Here is a 9,431-nt window from a genome sequence, read left to right as displayed (position 1 = left end):
ATATAGTTTATATAGGGAAATAACACTTTTCGGTATATATTTTATCCATTTTCAGCAGAAAATTGCTCAAACTTAGTCAGAATCATCTTGGGTAAATGAGAGTTTTACTTTGTAAAATTAGGATTCCTGCCCCATCCCCAGGGGCTAGGGCGGGGCCCCAAAGGGAACATTTACCAATATTTTCAAATTCTTATCCATTGATGACATGACAAGTATTGTATTTCACTTAGTTTACATGCTGATTTCCACATCACATCTAAACAATAAAATAAAGCTACCAGTATCTATGATATAACTCAGGTGACCGCTAAGGCCCTTGGGCCTCTTGTTTGTTGATATAATTCAGTCCTCCGATTTGTCCGGTGTAGAAGCTGTCAGACAACAGTGAGAATTTACTTGCTAATTATGAACAGAAAGCTTTTAAAGATGACAAATCATTCATTCAGTGAGTGTTTTAGTACATGTTTGAATGTCCTGTTGGTATAAGTGCCCTGGCACTGACCTGTTTGTATCAATAATTGTTCCATGTTATTTGGTGTACACAAAGTGGTTGCACAAAAGCATGATTACACAGCAAAATAAAATAGAACTTGATATGCATACCGCTCACCTGGTATAAATCTCACACTTGTAATCTTAAAAGTGGACTAAAATACAGTTACAGGCAAAATATCAGTGTTTCATTCATAAGAACCTATTAAAAGATTTAAACATATGACACCTGTGACCTTGAATGTGGAATAAGGACATTATAATATTAGGTTGAACAGAGTTTATAGTCTTCCAACCCAGCATGTTTCTGAAAAAATATCATTACCCTGGACCTTTTGGTTATACAGAACAAATCATTTTAAGATTTAAACATATATTGACCACTGTGACCTTGAATATGGGCGAAGGTCATTCACATGGTAGTCCTTCATCCCAGCATGTTAATGGCCAAATATCATCACCCGTTTTGCTTATTAAGAAGATGTCATTCAATTGTTTTAAACATATTTGACCCCTGTGACCTTAAAATATATATGTTAAGGTCATTCATTTGAACTTGGTAGTCCTTCATCTCGGCATGTTACTGGCATTATCCTAGGCCTTTTGGTTATTCAGAAGAAGTTGTTTAAAGGTTAAGAACATATTTGACCGTGACCTTGAAAAAAGATGAAGGTCATTCATTTGAACAAACTTTATAGCCCTTCATTCCAGCATGCTCCTAGCCAAGTATCATCACCCTAGGCCTATTGGTTATTCAGAAGAAGTTGTTTAAATGTTCAAAACATATTTGCCCTCTGTGACCTTGAATATAAGTCAAGGTCATTTATTTGAACAAACTTGGTAGCCCTTCATCCCAGCATGTTACTGGCCAACTATCATCACCCTAGGCCTCTTGGTTATTCAAAAGAAATTGTTCAAATGTTTTTAACATATTTGACCCCTGTGACCTTGGATATAAGTCAAGGTAATTTATTTGAACAAACTTGTTAGCCCTTCATCCCAGCATGTTACTGGCCAAATATCATCCCCCTAGGCCTCTTGGTTATTCAGAAGAAGTTGTTTAAAGATTTTAACCTATTTGACCCCTGTGACCTTGAAAACTGATGAAGGTCATTTATTTGAACAAACTTGGTAGCCCTTCATCCCAGCATATTACTGCCCAAATATCATCACCCTAGGCCTCTCGGTTATTCAGAAAAAGTTGTTTAAAGGTTTTAAACATATTTGACCCCTGTGACATTGAATATAAGTCAAGGTCATTCATTTCAAATATTATCACCCTAGGCCTGTTGGTTTTTCAGAAGAAGTTGTTTAAATGTTTTTAACATATTTGACCCCTGTGATCTTGAAAATTGATGAAGGTCATTTATTTGAACAAACTTGGTAGCCCTTCATCCTTTTGGTTACTGAGAAGAAGTTGTTTAAAGTAAAAAGTTGACGCCGGACGGACGACGGACGCCGCACCATGCCATAAGCTCACTTGGCCCTTCTGGCCAGTTGAGCTAAAAATGTATATTATTATGGGGATTTTTGTGAAATGATTTGATATATATGAAAATCAACATTTCCCATTTTAACCATCCATCATACATGCAATCCTACACTTTATATAACTTCCATGCAAGTAGTTCCAGAGAGGTTACAATCACAAAAAGGCTTGCAAGCCAAGACTCAAATTCCCAGCATTTTCCATACAACTATTTGTCTAGCAATCAGACCATGCCTGTAATAAACTCACCCATATACATATAATATTGCAGTTAAAGTAAAATAATCAACTGATTCTATTTCATTATACTGTATGTGAAAAGCCCATCCCCTATGTTGGCCCAAAATTAAGTTATGTGCTGGCCCCATGGGATTGCTGAAGATATGCATGCATGACTTGATATTTTTTTCCATTGCAGTAGACCACAGCCATGTCATACATCACTTGACACATTACCAGTAGCTGGTGATGTGTTTGATATCCAGCAGGATGATGAAGATGATGAACTGCTAGAAGATGAAGGAAGTGTTGTAATGGACAATGAAGGAGATGCAGTCAATGAAAAAAAGATCATCTGCTTTGAGAAATGTTTGTTGGAACTGGCAGCTATAAGGATGCCATCTCACTGTCGGAGGAAGAGCCGCCATGGAACCATCAGCATCAATAGCAGATGTGTTGGATGTGCAGTACAGTTGACCTGGGTAAGTACAATTATGAAAGGAAGAAATCAGAATTTGTGTCATGATAAATGCACATATGCTGAATTCATATTTGTTTCTCATTTTCAAAATATAAGTTCCAGTAGTTATATGTAGATTATATGATTTTTACTTGTGCTTGAGGAAGAACTACAGTTTATAAAAAGAATGTACTGCCACACCCCTTCACATGTTATGTGAACGCTACAGTTTTGGTGACATAGCTACTGGTTTATAAATTTAATAGCATACCTGTGTTCAGAGTATAATGCATTATGAAGACGTACGGCAGATGTTGAATATCACATTGGTTATCTCGTGCCGGAGTAAGGTACATATTGCATAAGAACAGGTGATGTGTGCATTTTGTGAACGTTCATCTATGAATTACCTGTACCATTAGGGTCAGTCTGCAATCATCTGTAATACAATAACCTCAGTTGTATCACCTGTGAAGTTGGAAAAGGTATCAAATCACTCTTTCTTTGCTGTATGAACTGCTATTACAGACTTTTTTGCTGCATGTTCATATATTTTTCAAAATGTTTTTTTGTTCAGACTTGCTCAAATGGACACCATGTCCATACCTGGAATTCCCAACCCAAAATTAAGAAGTTTTTTGTTGGCAATGTCTTGATGTCAGCTGGAATTCTCATGAGTGGAAACAATTTTCAATTGTTTTCCCTTTTGGCCAAATTTCTCAACCTGGGAATGATCAGTTCCACAAGTCATCTGCGTGTGCAACGCATTTTAACAGTGCCAGTGATAGACACATTCTAACAAACTCTAATGAGCGAGACAATGGAAAAATACAGAGGCAAGAACTTGGTCATCGCTGGTAAGTCACGTAATTTTATTTAATGAAAAATACATACATTGCACCATCAACAAAGATTACCTGTCCAACTGGTGACAATAACAGGTTTATCATATAGGCTTACATATATGTAGGGTCATCATAATTTATGCCTTTGTGCATACATAATACATATCGGTTATTTTAGTATTTAGTATTTTTTATGTCTTCTGGTTATTATTTATGTAAAAGTTACTGAAATGAAATAATTTTCAAAATATACTTTCACTGATTTGATAAATCTGACAAGTGTGATGGCTTTGCTAATAGTATGAAGACAATTATAGAGTTTGTATTTGTTCAGGTGATGCGCGTAATGACAGCCCAAGGCACTCTGCAATGTATTGCACGTATACATTATTAGAATATGAAACGAAAGATATTGTGGCCAGTGTCATTATTAACAAACGCATGACAAACCTAAAGTCCATCAACATGGAAAAAGAGGGCATGTTGAGAGCAATGACAAGTCTAACAGACAAAAAGGAGTCATAATCAAGGAAATAATATGCACAGATGCACACTCCCAGATTGCAAGTCTATTGAGTAAGTACATTTGCATCAGATATCAAGGTGAAGGACACAATTGAATACTGTATTTATCGTGCAAACACAGTAAATTTAATTTGGCCTCGACTTAAACTTCGATTGGCTAGATTTTTTGCATTATACAGTAGATTTCTCTTAATATCACTTCTTATTTGTCAGAGAAAGACATGATATTAACAGAAACATAACATAAACAGAATACGTATTTTCTGATGTTTTTCAGCCCTCAAAACCAGAAGTGAACTTAGTCAAATGCCTAAGTGATGTGGCTCTACGAAGAAGATTGTAAAATAAAGAACTAACCTTGTTCTTTACTCTAGTTGAAATATAGTATAAGTAAATACGTATAGAAATAAATGTATTATTTGTATTTCATTTCAGTATGCAGTTATATTTCATATAGTTAGTAGCAAAATGACGATCAGTACGATCGTAATTATGATTGTTTACTGCAGTAGTGATGTAGGCATACAAGTGTTTGGCTGGTATTCTGCATCAAATTCAATTGTAAACATGAGGTCTGGTAAATATTTACCTTTATCTTGATATATATACTGTTCTTTCGCTAGTAACATCTTTTTATAGTTTAATTTCTTTAGATATTTGCTGCAAGTGTGTAATCGAAGATAGTACACATGTTATAATTAGTTGAAAGATTACATCACACTTTGCATTAGAAATGTTTACAGATGTTAGACTGTCCTAGCTCCCCCAACCACAGATGAATATCATGCTAACAAGTTAACCTATTGTTTAACAGTCAGCCAGGTGTAAAAATTACCCTGTAAGCCAAGGCGTTGTTTACATAACGCGTCCAGGGTGTGACAGAAGGTCCCCGTGGCATTTATCATGAATCATTACCACCATTTACCTGTATTTGTCTTGTGATGGTGGCCAAAATAAAGTGATATTAAGAGAAATCGACATAAAATCATGTGATAATAACAAAATTGAATTGCATAAATTATATAGCAGGAAAAACGGTGCATCAAAAAACAACATGATAATAACCGAAAAGTGACATTAACAGACGTGATATTAGGTGAAATGTACTGTAATATTATAACAGACTAATTTGAGTTATGCTAGACAGCATTAAATTTCCCCAATTTCACAAAAAGAGTTATGGCTTAGAAATGATTTGAGATATCCACTCTCCATTCTTACAATGAACCCGCTTATAGGTACAAAGAGATAAACTCCATCGGCTTTCAGGGTTTGCTGCCCTGGTCATTTCCTTGGGTACTTACTGACTTGATACTAAAATGTATACAGTTGACATGTATATACACACCTTGTACATGTATGTAATCTTATATATCAAATTTCTTATTCATCTTACATCCTCTGTCCTTTGGAGAATAGTTGTTGATCAGCAGATGCATATCAAGTAAATGTAGTTATTGTTAGGTTATAGCAATGTTATTAAAGTCTGGTTTTCCTATTCAGTTCTAAAAGCATTGGAAAGAATTAATGGAACATGTTTATAAAACTCTGCCTTCACTTTTTGTCTGTACTGCACTCTTATTTTGTACATTTTCTTTTTGCAGAAAAAGACTATCCCCAGATAAAACACAGCTTCGACACCTGGCATGGGCCCAAAAAAAATTGACTGGTGTAAGTAGAAATTGGTAGATAAACGGAATGGGTGTTTTTGTATTTTATTTTCATATCATTCAAAATATCAATATAATATTTTGTTCTGTTTATCAATTAAACAGAGATCAGCCTTAGCTTCTTTGTAATTTCAGATTGAGAGAGCCTGAAAAATGTATTCTAAAACATGTTTATAGTGTTTTCTCACAAACAGTTCATATTTGTCCCTTATATCAGTATTCTTGTAGCTATCATCTATTACATCATAATAGAATAAGTATTTTGCAAACTGTTGTTCAACATTAACTTCTCCGACACCTGGAACAATTATGCTTTGTAGCAGAAATTATTTGTATATATATGTTAAAGAAAAACAGATTTTCCCCCCAAATATTTATATGCAGACTAGTACCATATCTATCCTTCAATAAGCCAAGTGTTTTGGGGGCTCTTATGACAGAACAATGAAAAAGCATTTACCAGGTGTTGAGATTTCTACTGAACAGCAATCAATATCGGGTTGGCTTATTACAGGCATGGTGGGGAAGTGTGGTTTTGAAGAAAAATTGACAACAGTAGCGCAAATTTAGATTGTTGTTTCATGAAGGTGGCAGCAGAGACTAGGAACAAAGACCTCATACCTTGGGTTCAAGACCTTCTAAACTTCTAAAACATTTCTGGTATTGCAGCCGGAAAGCTGAAGGCAAGGAGATGGCTTTAATAGTAAGCATTTTCAAAGTATCAAACTGTCAACTCAAGGTTATAATTCGAATCAAGTTATTAACATGTAATATTCAAAGTTTCATTTGCCATTATAAACCATAATAATGTTTGCCCCCCCCCCTTCCCCAGGGGGTAAACGTGAGACCCTAGGGTCATAAACTTTAAGACCCTTCCATCTATGAAGAGTGTTTGATTCTACCATAACTGGGTCTTTGAGAAGAAGATTTTTGAAATGTCAGTCAATTCAACCCTTTTTCGCCCCACCCATCAGCCCCGGGGGGTCAGTCAGGGCTGATATGTGCATACCATCAAACTACTATCCCACACTTATAATGCTAATCTAAATTGAATAACTTCCGATGGAAATTAAACAAATGTTGGTCCAAAATGTGATTTCCCTATATAAACTATAATAAAGTTTACCCCCTCCCCAGGGGTAAACGTGAGACCCAAGGGTCATGAAATTCAGAATTTTGGTAAAGCATCTTAAGATCCTTCCATCTATGAAGAGTATTTGATTCTACCATATCTGGGTATTGAGAAGAAGATTTTTGAAATTTTAGCCAATTTGATCCTTTTTGGCCCCGCCCCTCAGGCCCCTGGGTTTTTGGGACTAAACCGGCCACTATTTTTGTTGACCTTTGTCCATGCAAGGTTCCTGCAAAATTTCATTGAAATTGGTTAAGGGTTTTTTGAGAAGAAGTCGAAAATGTAAATTGTTTACGGACGCACGACGACGGACAAAAGGCGATCGCAATAGGTCACTTGAGACTTTGTCTCAGGTGACCTAAAAACCTCGGGTCCCCACCACTACACTTGTGTTCCTGGGTATAGAAATCGATACTGTAGAAATGGTGGTAAGGATACCAGCGGACAAGCTTAAATTGTTAAAACTGACCATAACGTTTTTGTTAACTTTGAAAAAGGCAACATTGAGTCAACTACAAGCTTTAGTAGGGCTGTTGAACTTTTGTACAAAGGCCATACCTGGTGCACAAGCTTTTAATAGAAGGTTCTATAACTCCATGATTGGTGTAAAAAAGTCTCACCATTTTATACGATTAAATTCCGGTATGAGAGAGGATCTCAATATGTGGCTGGAATTTTTACACAGGTTCAACTGAACACGATATTTCCAGGAATTAAATTGGGTCGACAATCAGTTTTTGGAACTATTCACCGACAGTGCAGGTAGAGAGGAGATTGGTTGTGGAGCTTACTTCAAAGGCCAATGGGCATTCATGGCTTGGCCTGATCCCTGGAAAGGTCGGAATATCATGAGGGACATTTCGTTTCTAGAATTTGTTCCTATTGTGTTAGCTTTGTATATATGGGGAGACAAAATGAGCAACATGCGAATGTTGTTTAGAACTGACAATATTGGTTTGGTCGCCATTATAAACAAGCAAACGTCTAAGTCTGGCACATCTTATGACCTTAGCTGTTAATAGGACGTTAAACAAAATCAAACAAACAAACAAACAAAATATCATGTGCTTTGTTAGGAGATTAGTGATCATTTGTATGCGTTTGAACATACAATTCAGAGCAAGGCACATAGCGGGTAGCACAAATGGAATTGCAGATTATATCTCTCGAAAAAAGTGGGAAAGGTTCCGGTCTTTGGCAGTGGACAGCGATCCAGATCCGGCGCCCATTCCAGCCGATTTTCATCCGTTGCTATTCGAAGTGAAGTAGGCTGACTGATTGAGGCGTCTTCGTCTCAAAATACACACCTGTCATATGAACGAGGTTTACGTTTGTTCAAGATGTTTTGTACTGGCTATAACATAGAACAAATATAGCCTCCACCGGTGAATCATATCATACAATTTGTTGCCCATTCGTCTCTCAAAGGTCTGAGGGAGACCACAGTCAGGTCATACCTGGCTGGTATAGGCTATTTTTGTAAATTGCAGGGTTACGTAGATCCTACTCAATGTTTTGTTGTTAGGAAGATGGTAGAGGGGTTAAGACGCCTTGTAGGGTCAGCAGACACTAGGCTAACTATAACATGTGAGTTACTTTAAAACATCATTTTAACATTGCCTAAGATTTATAAATCTTCATACTAGACCAAACTTCTCTCTGCCGCTTATGAAACCGCATTTTTGGGTTTTTTTAAGGGTCAAACAGAGCCCCACCTCTATGCCCACCAATTATACAGCAAAAATTCCTTAATCTCGATGGTCGAAGAAGGATTTTAAAGGTTTTACCTCTATTTCTCCTATTGGCCCCCGCCCTTCTGCCCCCTGGGGGGTTAGACACACCGTTTTTACAAAATTGGTTCCCCTTCACCCAATGATGCTTCATACCAAATTTGGACAAAATCTTGGCCCAAGGATGCTCTTGAGTAAATTAGGATAAAAATTGGAAATCCCTATGGTAGAAGAAGGATTTTAAAGGTTTTACCTCTATTTCTCCTATTGGCCCCCGCCCTTCTGCCCCCTGGGGGGTTAGACACACCGTTTTTACAAAATTGGTTCCCCTTCACCCAATGATGCTTCATACCAAATTTGAACAAAATCCTGTCATTCGTACAGAAGAAGAAGGTATTTGAAAAATTTGCTAGGCGTAAGTATTGTACCTGCTGCCCCTAATTGCATGATCGTAAGAGGCGACTAAGTTTAGGACCTTATCTCTTCTCTCCTTTCTAAATAACTTTCTTCTTCCTAAAGTCTCCCTTGACAATTCACTTTTGGCCATTTGTTGAGCGTTCGCCCCTGTGAGGAAGGCTTTGGGTACTGTCCCCTGGCCGAGACATACCAAAGTCTTTAACAAGAGGCCCATGGGCCTTAACGGTCACCTGAGTCCTACAATATTTATTTTTGTTGTTGAAATATGTACCAATTTGAGTAAAAAATAGTATAATGTTAACTTAACTTTGTCAGGACCATGAGCTGATCATTCCTAGACCAATTTTAAGTGAGATCGGCCTATTAGAACTTAGTAGCAAAATAGCGGCCATGGCAGCCAAATTGTATTTCTGATTGACCCGAAAAATAACAACACTTTGTCAGGACCATGA

This window comes from Mizuhopecten yessoensis, unplaced genomic scaffold (genome assembly GCF_002113885.1).
Source record: "Mizuhopecten yessoensis strain PY_sf001 unplaced genomic scaffold, ASM211388v2 scaffold6353, whole genome shotgun sequence".
NCBI lineage: Eukaryota > Metazoa > Mollusca > Bivalvia > Pectinida > Pectinidae > Mizuhopecten > Mizuhopecten yessoensis.
The sequence above is the reverse complement of the archived record's forward strand: the minus strand, read 5'-3'. Positions refer to the sequence as shown.